A 16739-nucleotide genomic window follows, 5' to 3' on the forward strand; every position below is an offset into this window, starting at 1 on the left:
CATTTTGATAATCCTCACTGGCCCACAGAGTTCATGCCTCAGTAAAACCAAAAGGGAAAGTCCATACCTTTCAAAGTTGTGTTCCAGACTCAGCCAAACATTGCTATAGCAGTTACAGTGGGGTCGTAATATAAAGATTTTCTTTGCAACCACTAAGGCTAAAGATTTTATTTTTTCAAAATGGAAGCTTAGATTGTGATGCACAGTGTGGCAGCTTGGACGAAGAGCCAGCACTCTGAGTAACTGCTTACTGTCCCAGTTCAAACCCTCTTTGGGAAAAGTCCTAAGAACAGCGCTAAACGTAACTCCCTGCAATTATTCAGTCCTATCTTCGGAGATCTTTCAGAAAGGAAGGAGCAAAACTACTGAGATTCACACTCCCATCCTGCACAATATCCTGTAGATCACTGGGTCTCAATCTTTCCAGACTACTGTGCCCCTTTCACAAGCCCAAGCCCCACATCTCACCTCTGGGGCTGAGGCTTGCACTCAGTGACCAGGGCTGAAGGATACAATCCTTCATGTCATGGGGCTCCCTGTGGCATGGGGCCTCAAGCTACTGCCATTTGCTACCCCTTAACACCAACATGGCAATTATGACCCCCTACAAACTCATCCCCATGAAACACTTATCCAGATGAGTTGATGCACTCCTGGAAGAGCTCTACATACCCTCAGGGGGTACATGTACCCCTGGTTCAGAACTACTGCTGTAGAAGAACTGACAAAAACCTGAGGTTAATAGTGTCAAAAATTGCTGACAAGCGCGGATAACTTTCTTTTGTCTACAGCAAGGAAATTATTATTAACTATAGGTAAAAATACAGCTCATACTCCATACCTTCTGCTTTTATGAGAATTTGATAACGCTCTTTTCCATCTCTAATTTGTATGATTCTATGATTCACATTGCAGGGTACAAACAATGCATCCTTATTTGACTATCACTTTACCTTCATAGCAGAGTTTCTGCTTTATCAATGTATCAGGATTCTTCAGTATCTCATCATAACTGTGGGACATAAATGTGGCTTGTTTCTGCTGTTTTGTGGAATAATAGTAATTATAAGTAGCATTCATCTTCAAAGTATGTTACAAACATTAATCAACCCTCACATCATCCTGTGAGGTAGGTGAATGTTTTTACAGTAACATTAATAGTTTCTCTAGAGGACTCGAGAGTGTGTATGAGCCAGGTAAGAGAAGCATATGCAAACATGTACTTCTACACCTGCACATCCATATCCACAACCTTCTGTACACATTGACGCAAACAAATGCACACGTACAAACCACGCTCCACATACATGTTCACACCTACGTAACTCAGTCCTATTTATATGCTTGCGGTGCTGACGTTTTTGGTAAGGAAAATTCCTTTAAGAACACTTGCCTTATGCTGAGCCTCTTACATTGAAATGGTAGCGCATATGTTGACATTATTCCAGAGGGGAACTACAGTATTGCCATGATGAAAGATCAGCTGGAATAAAAGTATACACGACCCTATTGTGGACAACTAAACGCTTGACAACTAAACGCCAATAGTATGTTAATGTCCAACTCAGGAAAACACACTTTTAATCAACCTACTGAGGTTAGAGGTTTGCAAAGCACAGTACAAGGTGGGCATTTCAAACCAAAAGTAAAGCAAAGAGGTGTGTGGAGAGGGAAACTGAGCTGAATACCCATCCAGCTTTTCTCAAAAGTTACCAAGAGGCTCTGCAAAATGAGGGGGAAAACCTGCAGCTTAGTCATTTTTGTATTCTTATTAAATGCAGAATTGCCTCTGGCTAAGAGGAGCTGATATCATAATTATTGGCTTGCCTAGCCAGCTGCCTTCCCTCACCTGATGTAAGATCAGATCTTTCCAGCCTTTGGGAGTCTCAGCACTGCTGAGCCTCTACTCTCGCATACAAGGCTCTTTGCATGACCTAATCCCATCCTGGAGCAGCAGCACGCCGTTTTGCTTCAGTAGAAAGGTAAGAGGAAACCTCTGTCAACTTCATACAGTTTTTTAGAACTCACCCGTGAAAGCCAAAGGGAAGAGGGTACAAAACTCTCCCACCTTAGCTCAACTATTTAATCTGATGTCTCTGAGGCTCGCTTTGAAGAACTCCAGGCTTTTTAGGGTGGAAGGTCAGCATTTACATCCTTTTTCTCTGCAGCTCAATTTAAACTCTTGTCACCTGTGAATGGGGGAGCATTCAGAGTGGGAGAGAGTCAAGTAGACACCAGGTAAGCTCAGAGTTCTATTTTTCTTTTACTGAGAACAAGGAGTATTGGTGACTAACATTTCAGAGAAATTGTGGCATAACAAATGAGCCCCTACCTGTCATTCGCATATGTACCAACTGAAGGTAGGTTACCAGTTGCTTCATCATTACAGGGAAAATCCTGGGGGATTTACCATTCCTTGAAAATTAATAATAGTCAAAGGAAAATAAAATGGATAACTCTCCTGCTTACTAGTAGTAGAACAGGATTTATTTTAATTATTTCTCTGATAGGAAGCCAAAAACCAGGAAAGCAAGATGTTTTGAAGCAAATATTGTGATCCATGTTTTGGATTAGGTATCACTAGTTTTGCCTTTTGTATTTTGCAATTTTTGGGTGGTAGCTGTGAACTTTTTCTCAGATTTGCTGCTGCACTGAAAGGTATCATGCCTGTAATGGGATCCAGACAAACACACAGACTCCAGAACTGACTCTTTAGATGAATTGAGAAAAATTACTTGTCTGATGGATGCAGGCTGAAATTTGTTTGTTTCCCTAAAGCACTTATTAAAATGTAGCTATCTAATCTATCCCTCAGTTTCAGACTGTTACATTTCTACCACAAACAGAGCCATTTGTGTTACAAGGGAGAGTAGTTATCAAACTTATCTGTAACCAGCCTGATCCTCCTATGTGACTGATGTGATATCAGATTATACAGTCAATTCTATTTCCAACACATTGGTTTGATTTATTCTAATCATACATTTTCTAATCTGATAATTGGGATGAACTGGGTGAAATTCAGCTTCAATATTTTTTATTTTATTTTGTGTTTACTCAGAGTGTGAAGGAGAAAAAAGTATTTCACTATCTGGACTAGAAATGCTCAAGCAGCTCTTAGGGTGTAGGTTTGTACATCTTGCTCTCAGCCATCTGCTGAACAGTACAAACAGGTGCTTCCACGTGCCATGTGAGTCAACAGCTACCTCGCTTTCATTTACTTTACATCCAGATAACATGAGGTGGACATGGGCAGGAATAAACAACATGCCCCACGTGGAGCATTAGTATGAAGAAAGAGAGGTTGTAGAGCCTTGCCATGCCAGTGCCTCTTCTGAACCACAGCTGATAATGTACAGCATGAGATGGTGCTGGTTTGTACAACAAGCACAAACCATTGTACATATACCTGGAGTGACACCACATTGCCAGACTGGTAATCTATGAATGCACAGAAGAGTATATGCAGGTGCCCAGACACCAGGATGATGGGCATGGTTTAAGAACCTGACCAAACAGAATAAAATATGGAATCATTATGGTAAAACACAAGGCTGAAGGCAGAAGAGACAACTAAGTAAAGCAATGTCTCTCAATTCCATTCCTTACAGTTCCAGCTTGTCTCCAAGATAATATGGTTGCTATTCAAATACAGCCCAATGGTTAGGAGACAAGTTGAGAGGAGGACACAGTAAAAGATATGCTACATTTTGAAATAGCTACAGTGTGAAAACGGACACAAGAATATAATAGTTCCAGGCTCAGAGAAATCAATTAACCAAAAACCTGGTACTGTGAACCTGGAAGAGCAACTGGAGAAGGGCTTTGATACATGACAACTTTCAGTAACAACTCCTATAGCCCAGCTCTTATAGGTTGTCAGGCGGCAGAGGGACAAGGAGACAATCAATGCTGAAGGGCTCAAAGTTACACAAGGCCCCAGAAAACTTTCACACAGAGCTGTTCACATGGTGCACAAGATAACGAAGGCCACGCCCACCTTAGTACCTATTCATTGAGTGAGCCCCTGACAGTCGGGGCACATATAACCACCAGGTTACTGTGACTTCAGCCAGACCTTTACTGTTAAGGACTTCAAGTTCTGCAATGCCTTTATGTTCCCTAGGTGATGTATGTTTGAGCTCCATGGGCATGGGGAGACAGGAAGAATCTTGTTTTGGAGAGGAGTAAAGAGGAGATAGTGCTTGACATTTGAGCGAGAGCCACAGAAATAGCAAAAGAAGGCAACTTCTCAGCAGGTAGGAATTTACTCTTGTGCCCATGTCCTGAGCTGTTAATGAGAGACCTTGAATCTCATGGTTTAAGTAAACTCTCCTTCCCACTCCCACTCTTGAAAACAATTACCTTAAAATACAGAGAGATTAATTAGGGAGAGAATGCAGATTAAATTAGTGGTATGAATAAAGCCCTCTTGCAACACACCTACCTATGGACATCCCCTGGGTCACATCTTCCAAGGTGTTTCCATTAGACAGTTAATACATAAAAAGGAAATAGCCAGTTCTCACAAACTAAATAAGCTTGGAAAGGCTCAGAGCTGGGAGACCACCCAGAAACATCTGGCTGCTGAAGGCAATGACACTGGCAGGTGATTCTCTTTCCTCTGAATCATGCTTGACTCAGTCCCTTAGAGACACTGTGCTGCTTTCATGGCAGATCAGATTGCCAACAAAGGTGTTAATCAGTTGTCATTATTAAAGAGACCATGACACTTTTCATAAGAGGAGAAGAATTAACCCTGGTGTCATAGATGATTTGACTTTAAAACTGACCAACTGCCCTGCTTTCTCAAGCATGACTTGCTGCTCTTTAGCTCCCTTCATTGGCTTCCCCTTTCCTACACCAACAGAGCTCCTTGTCTTTGACTACGGGGACCTTGCACAACATAGCTCATCTATCCCTTTTTACTCCTTTCTTGTATTGCCCAAGATGCATGACTCAGCTTTCCATTCACGTCTTTCACTGTCAGTAGCTTCTTCCACGTTTCCCTCTAAGCCTAGAACCCCTGATGTGACTCAGTCTAGCAGGCCTTTTAGCTGCCTGAAAATTCATTCTTCCCCAAGAAATCTGTACATGCTAGTTCTCCCTTGAATCAACATTTACGGAATAACAAATATTACTAAGATCCATACAATCATTCTCTACCCTGTTCCCAGATAGAATGTAAGCCTTTGAGAGCAAGGACTATGTGTGCTCCTCTGCCCAGAAATCAACTAACCCAAAGAACTGAAATAAAAGATACATGCAAATATGCCCCATTTTCCTACATTTCCTAAGCAGCGCTGAATACTACATTCTTCACTCCCTGTCCTAAAACACCGGCTACTATTGTGGAGTGCTGTTAATGTGGGAGGGACAGTGATCCCTGCATAGCCCTTGACAAGGCTTAATTAATGTATGTAAAACATTTTAAGTTGCTTGGATGAGCCAAAACTCTGGCAGCACAAAGTGTTATTATCCTTCTGGCAGTGAAGTGCCCAAAAGTGAGCACAGCACAATAGGGTGAGGTCTCATCAGAGCCATGTAATGAAGGTTAACATGCTGTCACTTTGACCCAGTTTCCCTGTGCCTTGCTGCCTCACCAGCTAGTGTCCTCTTACTAGGTCCACACCTACCCTTTGCTTTTCTCTTAGACCTGGGTAAATATTCCAGCCCTGCAAACTCTAGCTGCTGGTTCAGCCAGCCTGCCAGGGCAGGTCCTGGCAGCATTCCCCTCTATGGGCAAATGGTAGGATGCCAGAAATATTAGACAGGAACCTGTTCTTCCAGGAATGTAAGTAATCCAGTGAAAGAAATAATCCACTCTTGTCCGAGCTGGGCTAATTACATTGCTAGGCACTGATCTCCATCCATGTACAGGACTTAAGAACATCAGAGAGTCCAGGCTGGGTCAGACCAACGGTCCATTCAGCCCAGTATCCTGTCTGCCCACAGAGGGAGGGAACACAACAGTGAATCATCAAGCAACCCCTCTCCTGTCACCCATTCCTGGCCTCTGAGGGAGGCTAGGGCAGGGGTCAGCAACCCCCGGCACAGGTGCCACAAGCGGCACATGAGCCAATTTTTACTGGTACGTGGGGCAGGAGCTCAGCCCTGCTCCTCCACGCTCCGCGCAGCTGAGAGCCTGTGCTGCAGGCTGGATCACCACTTCTGGCTTCCTGCTGGGGGCAGGGGGAGAGGTACATGCACATCCCTGGGGCTGCCTCTTGCTTCGGGAGAGGGCAGGGCTGGGCCTGCTCCACAGAGCCAGGGCTGTGTGGGCGGCACACGTGGAGTGCTGGGGCCTGGGTCCGGGCTGCACCGCACTGCTCTCTGTAGACTGTGTGAGGGGGCAAGAGCCCCTTCCCCAGCACCCCACTGCACCCAGCCAGGCTGGAACCAGTCCTGAGCAGCCCCAGGCTCTACCTGCCCCAGCTCCAGAGCTGCAGCCTGCAGACAAAGGTCTGGACCAGGCAGGGAAGTGACTCTGCTTTCTCTGCTTCTCCTCGCACCAGTGGTGTTCTCAGGGGGCTGCAAGTCCCTGTGCTGCTACCCTGCTGGTGAGTGCGCTGGGGGCACAGGGATGTTGGGGCACGAGGGGGTGGGTTGAAGGTGGATGCAGGGGCAGGATGGGAGGGGCAGGGGTTGCACTGAGGGGCACAGGGCGATGCAGGGGATCAGGCTGGGGGAATCGTGGGGCCGAGGGGAGTGAGGCTGCAGTAGAGGGAAGAGGTGGGGAGGCAGAGAGGGATGGAACAATTTTACTTTGCAGAAGCTGCACTTTCCTTTACTCCCCACTTCTTTGCCTCCTTCTCCAACTAGCTATTTGGCGGCATTCTCACCCTCTCACTTTTTCTGTGTTACTCCCCCAGTCTCCTCCTGCCCCTAAACTCCCTCTCATACCCCGACCCCACACCCTTTTCTGCTGCCACAGTCCCTTCCAGAACCTGCCCTCGTCACCCATCCTGCACCCCATCCCACTCGCTAGCAGTTGTTCTGCACGTTGTACCACACATTTTTGTTCCCACCCCAGAGCCTAAGGGGGGCCACAAAATCCACTAACTCTGGAACCCCTCGAAAGTAAATCTGGCCTATGGGAAGCCCTGAACCTCAGTCCTCCCTGTCCCTTCCCCTCACTCCGTGGGGCTGGAGCACCAGAGGAGTGAGGAGTCTCAGTTGAGGGGGCCACAGCAATGAGGGTTGGGGGTTTGGAAGGAGCTCTCTTACTTCTCACTTGTGTGGTCCCCAGCTGATTTCTGTGGGTCAGTAACCCCCAACCCAAAAAAGGTTCCCCACCCCTGCCATAAATAGAGAAAATATTGAAATCTTGCGTTGGACATAAACTAGTATTTTACTTTATTTAAAATGAAGTTTGATAGACTAACATGAGAAAGTTAAAACGCTTAATCTGTTTAATAATTGAAATTAAACCATTCTCCCCAGTTGCAGCACTAGCAAAAGGGCTCGGGCATAATTATGTAATTAAGGGTGAGTTTCCATTAGCAATTGGTAGTCCGTGGAAAGGTTTGCAGTGACCCAGGTGGTCCACAGGGTGAGTGGTGGAGAGAGCCCCTCCACTCTTCCCAGCAGAGCAGGAGGGTTAAATCTTGACACGTCACTTCAGAAAGGTTGCTGACCCCTGGGCTAGGGACACCATTCCTGGCTAATAGCCATTGATGGACCTAACTTCCATGAATTTATTTAGTTTTCTTGAACCCTGCAAAATCCAGGTCTTCACAACCTCCTCTGGCAAGGAGTTCCACAGGCCAACTGTGCGCTGTGTGATGGAAAACTTCCTTTTATTTGTTTTAAACCCGATACCTATTAATTTAATTTGGTGACACCTAGTTCTTATGTTATGGGAACAAGTACATAACTTTTCCTCATTCACTTTCTCCACAACACTCATGATTTTATAGACCTAAATCATATTCCCCCTTAGTCTCCTCTTTTCTAAGATGAAAAGTCCCAGTCTTTTTAATCTCTTCATATGGGACCCGTTCCAAACTCAAATAATTTTTGTTGCCTTTTTCTGAATCTTTTCCAATGTCAATATACCTTTTTTGAGATGAGGCAATCACATCTGTACGCAGTATTCAAGATGTGGGCATACCTCTCTCCATTCTAAAAACTTACCATTTATTCCTACCCTTTGTTTCCTGTCTTTTAACCAGTTATCAATCCATGAGAGGACCTTGCCTCTTATCTCATGACAACTTACTTAAGAGACTTTGGTGAGGGACCTCGTCAAAGGCTTTCTGGAAATCTAAATACACTATATCCACTGGATCGATCCCCTTTGTCCACATGTTTGTTGGGCCTCTCATAGAGCTCTACGGCTGTGTCTAGACTGGCAAGTTTTTCCGCAAAAGCAGGTGCTTTTGCGGAAAAACTTGACAGCTATCTACACTGGACGCTTGAATTTCCACAAGAACACTGACGATCTCATGTAAGATCGTCAGTGTTCTTGCGGAAATACTGTGCTGCTCCCGTTAGGGCAAAAGCCCTCCTGCGCAAATCATTTGCGTAAGAGGGACAGTGTAGACAGCACAGTACTGTTTTGCGCAAAAAAGCCCCTATGGCTAAAACGGTGTTCGGGGCTTTTTTGCGCAAAACCGCGTCTAGATTGGCATGGACGCTTTTCTGCAAAAAGTGCTTTTGCGGAAAAGCGTCCGTGCCAATCTAGATGCGCTTTTCTGAAAATGTTTTTAACGGAAAAGTTTTCCGTTAAAAGCATTTCCGGAAAATCATGCCAGTGCAGACGTAGCCTAATAGATTAGTAAGGCATGATTTCCCTTTACAGAAACCACATTGACTTTTCCCCAACAAATTATGTTGTCTATATGTCTGAAAATTTTATTCTTTACTATAATTTCAACTAATTTGCCCATTACTGATGTTAGATTTACCAATCTGTAATTGTCAGGATCACCTCACAATTTTAAGTATTGGCATCACATTACCTTCTTCCAGACATTAGGTACAGAAGTTGATTTAAAGGATAGATTACAAACCACAATTAATAGTTCCACAATTTCACGTTTGAGTTTTCAGAACACTTGGGTGAATGCCATCTGGTCCTAGTGACTTGTTACTGTTAAGTTTATCAATTTTTTCCAAAACCGTCTCTAATTACATCTTAATCTGGGACAATTCCTCAGATTTGTCATCTAAAAAGAATGGCTCAGGTTTGGGAATCTCCCTAACATCCTCAGCCACAAAGACCAAGGCAAAGAATTCATTTCGTTTCTCCGCAATGACCTTATCTTTGAGTGTTCCTTTGGCATCTCGATCATCCAGGGGCCCCACTGGTTGTTTAGCAGGCTTCCTGCTTCTGATGTACTTAAACATTTTGCTATTACTTTTTTATTTTTTTCGCTAGCTGGTCTTCAAACTACTTTTTGACTTTTCATATTATAGTTTTACACTTAATTTGACAGAATTTATGTTCCTTTCTAGTTTCTTCACTAGGATTTAACTTCCACTTTTTAAACAATGCCTTTTTCTCTCTCTCTGCTTCTTTTAATTAGTTGTTAAGCTCTGGTGGCACTTTTTTGGTTCTCTTACTGTGTTTTTAAAATTTGGCGTACACATTTAAGTTGTGCCTCTATTATGGTGTTTTTGAAAAGTTTCCATGCAGCTTGCAGAGATTTTACTTTTGTCACTGTATCTTTTAATTTCTGTTTATCTTCCTCATTTTTGTGTAGTTCCCCTTTCTGAAATTAAACACCACAATGTTGGGCTGCTGAAGTGTTTTTCCGACCACAGGGATTTTAAATTTTATTACATTATGGTCATTATTTCCAAGCAGTGCAGTTATATTTACCTCTTGGACCGATCTTGCACTCCACTTAGGACTAAATCAAGAATTGCTTCTCCCCTTATGAGTTCCAGAACCAGCTTCTCTAAGAAACAATCTTTTAAGGTATCAAGAAATATTATCTTTACATTCCATCCTAAAGTGATGTGCACCCAGTCAATATGGGGATAGTATACTGTAATTTAAGGCAGGGGACAAGAATTCTTTGGAATGTTGAGCAGCTGGTGAGCCCTTGGACTGGCATGGGGGAACCACTCTGAAGCCAACCCATCACGATTGAATTGTGTTTTGATAATGTCCAAGAATTATTGTCTTCTGATCTCTTTATGAAAGCCTTTCAAATGATTGCAACAGCAGTTTATGTACGAAGGCCAACATTTTCCAAAGAATCCTATCCTGCTAGAAGCCCAGTTTGGAAAAGGTTGGGCCTAATCTTCAGGGTTGTTGAGCACTGACATCTCTTATGTAAGTTAACTGGAGTCAAAGGAGCTCAGTACTTCTAAAAAAAAGAAAATCAGGCCCAAAAGTGTCTTAAAGTTGGGCACAGAATGAAAGCGCCCCAAATCAACACCTACTTTTGAAAATGTGGGTTAAATATGTTAAAATAGATGTAATCATCATCATCATCATTATTATGAATAGTAGTAATAGTATCCTAGGAGCTCAAGCTATGGGCCGGGACCCCATTGTGCTAGGCATTGTACAACCAAGGAATAAAAGACAATCTGTGCCTCAAAGCTAAATATAAGACCAGAGGCAACAGATGGAGACAGGTATGCGGAGGAATAGAAGGAAACGAGGCGGCAGTATTGGTCAGCGTGACTAGCAAAGGTCTCAGCACATCTTGCTTCTCCAGAAAATTATTTTCTCTTTGTTGCTTTAGTGGGGGATAAAGACAAAGCTTGAGTGGAGATACCTAGCACATAGAACGAGCAGCCTTCATTATGAGTTTGTGGGAGGTATGGGATTCCCGGACGACTGCTTGGGATCTTTGTATAGTTTTAACCTAATAGCAGCCTTGCTAAGGTTATGTCTCTGCTCTGGGCACTAAAGCAGTATCTATTGTAGCATAGATGCTTCCTACGCAGATGGAAGAGGTTATTCTGTTGATATAGGTAATCTACTTTGCTAAGTCAACAAAATATTCTTCTGTTGCCCTAACTGCATCTATACCAGCAAGCCTGCTATCGGGGGGAAGCAAAAGGGGCAGCTGCCCCTGGGTCTGGAGCTCCAGACTGCCACCGCTGCTACTGCGGCACCAGTGGTGGCCTGAGCCCTGACCCTATACATTGCTGCTGGAGGGCTGCGCAGCACGTTCCGGGTAGCACTGAAGGCTGCCTAGCCCCAGCTCTGCCCCTTATGTCCCACTCTTTCTGGGGGCACAGAGCAGCCCCCTTGTCCAGGGGCCTGACAAGGCTTTTGACCCCACTGCATGGCCAGGGTTTGGTCAGTGTTACTACAGCACTCAGGGTTACGCAAAGCTTTTCTACACATGGAATGAAGTTCATGCTCATAAACTGGAGCACCTGAAATCCTCAGGATTAAGCTACAGCTAGCTAAGGCCACTTTACTTCTGAAATAAAACGGTCAACTACACCATATTTAACATGCTTTAGCTTATGCATAGTAAAGTCACACCTTCAGTTAATTTGTTTGACTTTTCTGGGTGTCCCTGTGTAGACAAGCCCAGCACAAGTCTACATGACACCATGCAGCAGACAGGACATACCAAACAAGAATATATCCCTTACTCCACACAACGCTGAGCAAAGCAAGAGATATGATACCCAAGGAACAAACCAGGAATATCAGTGTGGGGGGGGGGGGGCGGAGATATGATAGAGGTCTATAAAATCATGACTGGTATGGAAAAGTGAATAAGGAAAAGTTACTTATTCCTACAATATAAAAACAAGGGGTCACCAAATGAAATTAATAGGCAGCAGGTTTAAAAGAAATAAAAGGAAGTTTTTCTTCACTCAGCACACAGTCAATCTGTGGAACTCCTTGCCAGAGGATGTGGTGAAGGCTAGAACTTTAACAAGATTCAAAAAAGAGCTAGATAGATCCATGGAGGTTGGGTCCATCAATGGCTATTAGGCAGGATGGATAGGAATGGTGTCCCCTAGCCACTGTTTCTCCGGAGGTGTGTGACAGGGGAGGGATCGTGTGATGATTACCTGTTGTGTTCCCTCCCTCTGGGGCATCTGGTATTGGCCACTGTGGGCAGACAGGACACTGGGCTGGATGGACCTTTGATCTGCCCCAGTATGGCCGTTCTTGTGTTCTGAGAGAGAAAGGACTATGCAGTAACTAAGCCTCTAAGCTAGGACATGGGATTCTTCTGACACTAAAGGCAGCTTTTATGCGCTTGTGAAAATCCCTTAGCCTCTCTGTAAAATGGACAGAATAGTATCCCCCTACCTCACAAGGAGGCCGTGTGCATACATACCCCGAGGCCTTAAAGGAGATCAGATAGGTTACAGCGATGAAGGCTATGGGAGTACATTGGACTGATTCGCTACAATGCAACATTTTTGCTTTGCTCTGCAGAGAGTGGCGAAGCATTGGGAAGCTGGTTACAGCTTCCTGAAGTTCTGCCCATCTGCAGCACAAAGAGCACCTTGCTTTCAGTTCCACCAGCTAGCAACAATTTTCAAGAGACATTATGCAGTCTTCTCCTTGATCCCAGTTCCTGCTCAGCCAGGCACTCCACTAGACAGGGGAAATTTTCAGCAGGGGGAAAAAAAAAAAAAAAAAATCTAACCAGATTCCATCCCGTAGGAGGTGTTATGAGGATGGGCTGAGAATTTACAGCTGGAAGGCTTCCCAGAAAGTGGGTTTTAAGAGGGTATTAGAAGTTCCAAGTACAAAAGTGGGGTGGAGTTCAGAGTACCGGAAGACAACAAAAGGGGCATTTAAGAGAACTGATTAAAAGTGTGAAGAGTGAAATAGGGTGAAGGCTGAAATAAATGCTGGAGCTGGAGCAGTGAGTTGCCTGAATTTAGCATTGTAGTATTGGTAGTTGCAGTGCTAAATATCAAGTGAGTTTGGATAATGAATAAATGTAGGATTCTTTTATTTTTCTTTAGTTTTTTTATTCTTCTGGATTCAGGTTTCAAGTTTTCCTCCACAAGCATAAGGACTAGAAGCATGCTTTCTCTTAAAAATGAAAGTGGAGTTCACACTTATTTCCAGAATTCCAGTAACTGGGCCTATTTGGAAAAACATGACATTGTGCAAAACTTACAATAAAATGGTGAGAACTGGTCACATAGCACTTAAGAAGAAAAGAAAACAGGAAAGGTTTCAAGAACCACCAATAATCAGAGATAAATACAGGTTATTCCAGGGCAGAAAGAGCCAGGTTTCTATTTTCTTCAGGCTAATTTAACAAATCAGAGTGGATGTGTTAATTGGAATAGGAAGCACATGTGACATACTTAGTGTTCAGACAGGCACCAATGTTTTCATAAAAAAAGCGAACCTGGGTTTCTTCTTGTGGGAGTCGATATTTTTTTAATATTTTTAAGCTTTATGCTCTCTCTAGTTTTCATTTCCTTCTCCCCTCTTTCCGGTGGCATTTTTGCCAGCTCTGCCACAGGCCAAGTCTGAAGGAATGTACTGAACAGTGTGTGTGAATCTGCCAACTAGTCACTTATTCTTTCCTGCTCTGGGATGGGATTGGTTAACCTGAATTTTTGGCCTGACAATAAAATGCATGTTCCTCACACCCTAACCAGTGAGCACTACACATTGTGGTTCTGAGATCTGTGGAGAAAACCAATAAATCAAGGGTGAGCTCCTGAATCAAAACTGGAAAGTTGAAAATAAAACCAATTACTGAGCCCTTTTGCTCATGGCAAAGGCATTGTACTGCAAATGCAAACGGAACACCTGGGAAATCCCTCTACTCAGTGTTCCCACTTTGATTGACATCTAAATAAATAAGGACTTAAGCTAGGCTTCAGCTTTCATTTCCTTATTTTGGATGTAAAAATCTTTTTTTAATGGTACATTTCATTGCGCTGCAAAGGGAAGATAAACTAGTTTTTCTTTAGCTTAGCAATATTCCCCTCCCATCTGTCCTGTAGACATCACTTCCCAGGAGATCTGCACAGTATTCAAACTCAAAACACCACATGACCTTTTGGCATCAATGAACAGAAATCAGTCAAAGCAGCAAGCCCTGTATAATGCTTTATGGGAATTACCAGAATATTATCCCTCCCCACCCACCCCCTGCCATTTCTCATTGGTGTCCTTTAGGGCAGTAAACACTGGTACAGAACACATACAGGACCCTCCTAGCACCAATGTTGTGATTTAGAATCCATGTTTCCAACAGAAAACCAGCCACTGCACATGCAATTCCCTGGTTTGAATTCTGTAGGGCTTCCAGAAGAACATCTTTTTTAAATTAAAAAATAATGGTTAAAACGAGTGTAATAGGAATATTAGTTCTAGAAATGGGCTTAGGTCAAGCTTGAGTGGACATATCAGATCTGATGCTTTTTTGATCACCTTGAATTAGCATCTCTAATGAATGACACTTTAATATTAACCCATCCAACCAAAACAATGCATAACTAATGGCTCCTGTTGTGGAGCCATTTAATATTTTGAAAATGTGGCAAAAATAGTAATATAAAGTAACTGCTGAAGATCCCATATGCTGTTTCTCACTTCTTTTGTGTTTGTAATACCATTACTTCATACCCTTTCAAATGATGTTGGTTACTTTGGACTCAATAGATGAGCTGTCTATACAATTAGGAGAATAGGTCCAAAGCATCTAATCTCTCTCACCAGTGAGCCTCTGCTCCAAACAGTTTTTGGGTTACAATTATTCCTTTATCTACCAGAAAACACTGGTCTTTGTGTTCCATTTCTTTGTTTCTATATATATTGTGCATTTATTTATGAAGACGGGGCTATTTGAGGAAACCTTTCACTCGGGCTCTTTGTCACTATTGGGTACACACATTCCCCCTCCAGCTATCCGATTCAAATGGATTCCCATGAAGACTGATGGCTTTTCTAATGGAAGCAGATCTCCTCACAAGCAGATTTTTATATTTAGAAGATCTAGGGGGATGCACTGCTTGCTATGTTTGCATACCCCAGCCTGATTGTGTCATTCTATCATGTGGCAGGAAAAACTTTTTGAGAGACAGAGAGACAGAGACAGAGAGAAGCAGCTCTCCCGGATGAATTTAAGCAAGTCCAAGAAAGTCTAGATGGGATATAAATTGGTGTAATTTATGCTTCAGCTACATTAGGAGGACTTGCTGATATAGCTATGCCAAAAAAATGTTCTAGTGTAGACAAGCCTTTATATTTGTTTCCCTTCAATTCCCCACTAATATTTAAATTCTCTTAAGGCCCCTCTAAACACAAACGGTCACTTCTCTGAAATAAATCAATTAGATTTAATTCACATTGTTTGTAATTATGGTCTAAGCTTGAGTGGACACATATCAGATTAAGAGTGTTCTACTTTGATTTAGCTTTTTGCCAATTTAGACTAAATTAAAATAGTATTTTTAATCCACAATAGAAGTGTCTATACATAATTTCTCATCAAGCAAAAGGTATAAACTAAAATAAAACATCCTCATAAGCCAAAATCAGAGGTGATACATGGGTCACAATCTTTGTCTATGAGAGTTTGGGGTAATTTAAACACCAAGGTGCTGAAAGATGAAAGAAGCTGTAAATTAAGGTAGCCTGTACCCTATTTTAATATACATCTTTTGTCTCCTCGGTGTGTAAATTACACCAACTCACTAGCCTGCTCTAGAGCAGAGTGTTTGGTTCTGCTGTAACACAAGTTAATTGATTTTCACTTTACTCAAGTAGACTAACAGAATAGAAAATGCTAATTTAGGCACTCAATCATCTGTTCATAGACATTTGTTACTGGACATTTAGATTCTCATTTACAATACTCTTGAATGTCCTTCTATTTCCATTCTCAGTTTGTTGCCTCTTTCTCATCAGTTGCACTAGGGTCCAAAGGAAACAAATCTCAGGGCCTACTTATTCCCAGATGAAGAGACTATTTTCAAGATCTAATGTCATTCTGTGGGCTGTATTTAGGAGAGTATGGAATGGGACGAAGTGAAGAGAATTTCTGTAGACTTTCTCTAAAATATCAGATGTTTTTGTTCTAGGGATTTAAGAATATTCTAACACTTTGGAATTAAAAAAGAAAACTTTTCAGTCATTAAAAAAGTTTAAATATGAATATACTGCAGTACTTACCTTATCCCAGTGGTTCTCAAACTTTTTGGCTTCTGGCCCACCCCGCTTAATGTGGACTTTTCCATGGACCACCAGCCAACAACCCGTAACAACAAAATGAGGGCAGGAGGGGATGAGAGTTCCGGGTCTGGGTGGGGTGCATGAGGTATCCCAGAAAAGCTCTGCCACATCCAGGGAACATGTCTGCTTTTTCAGAACAGTTTCGGGTGCGTTCTTTTGGCATCCCCGTATTCCTCTTGGTAAGAGGAATAAGGGATATTCCAAAAGAGGAGTTTTTTCTGAAATTTGGCCCCATTTAGACAGGCCAAATTTCAGAAAAGCCTCTTCCAAAAAAAAAAAAAAAAAAGTGGGAAAAGATACACAGATTTCAGTTAGCAATTTACATATCTATTTCCGAAAAAAAACCTGCAGTCTAGACGTAGCCTCAGAGAGTAGTTATTAATGGTTCACAATCATGCGGGAAGGGCATAACAAGTGGAGTTACACAGAGGTCTGTTTTGGGACCGGCTGTGTTTAATATCTTCATCAACAATTTAGATATTGGCATAGAAACTACACTTAAGTTCGCAGATGATACCAAGCTGGGAGGGGCTGCAACTGCTTTGGAGGATAGGGTCATAATTCAAAATGATCTGAACAAACTGGAGTAATG

At 42.8% G+C, this 16739-nt stretch overlaps 1 protein-coding gene across 4 annotated transcripts in view; it reads left to right on the top strand.

The window, feature by feature from the left end:
* The first annotated feature begins 1843 nt into the window (after nt 1-1843).
* FOXN1 (forkhead box N1) overlaps nt 1844-16739 on the top strand; it is an 81154-nt gene continuing 66258 nt past the window's right edge. For 2 of the 4 annotated variants that reach the window (XM_075904430.2, XM_075904433.2), the window contains exons 1-3: nt 1844-1982; nt 2169-2238; nt 4127-4259. The gene's annotated coding sequence lies outside the window, so the exon portion shown is untranslated. The remainder of the gene's footprint in view (nt 1983-2168; nt 2239-4126; nt 4260-16739) is intronic. The other 2 variants (XM_025188646.3, XM_075904431.2) reach the window with 2 other exon arrangements.

Source organism: Pelodiscus sinensis, chromosome 21 (assembly GCF_052426305.1).
Source record: "Pelodiscus sinensis isolate ZL-2025 chromosome 21, ASM5242630v1, whole genome shotgun sequence".
In the NCBI taxonomy this organism is placed as follows: Eukaryota; Metazoa; Chordata; order Testudines; family Trionychidae; genus Pelodiscus; species Pelodiscus sinensis.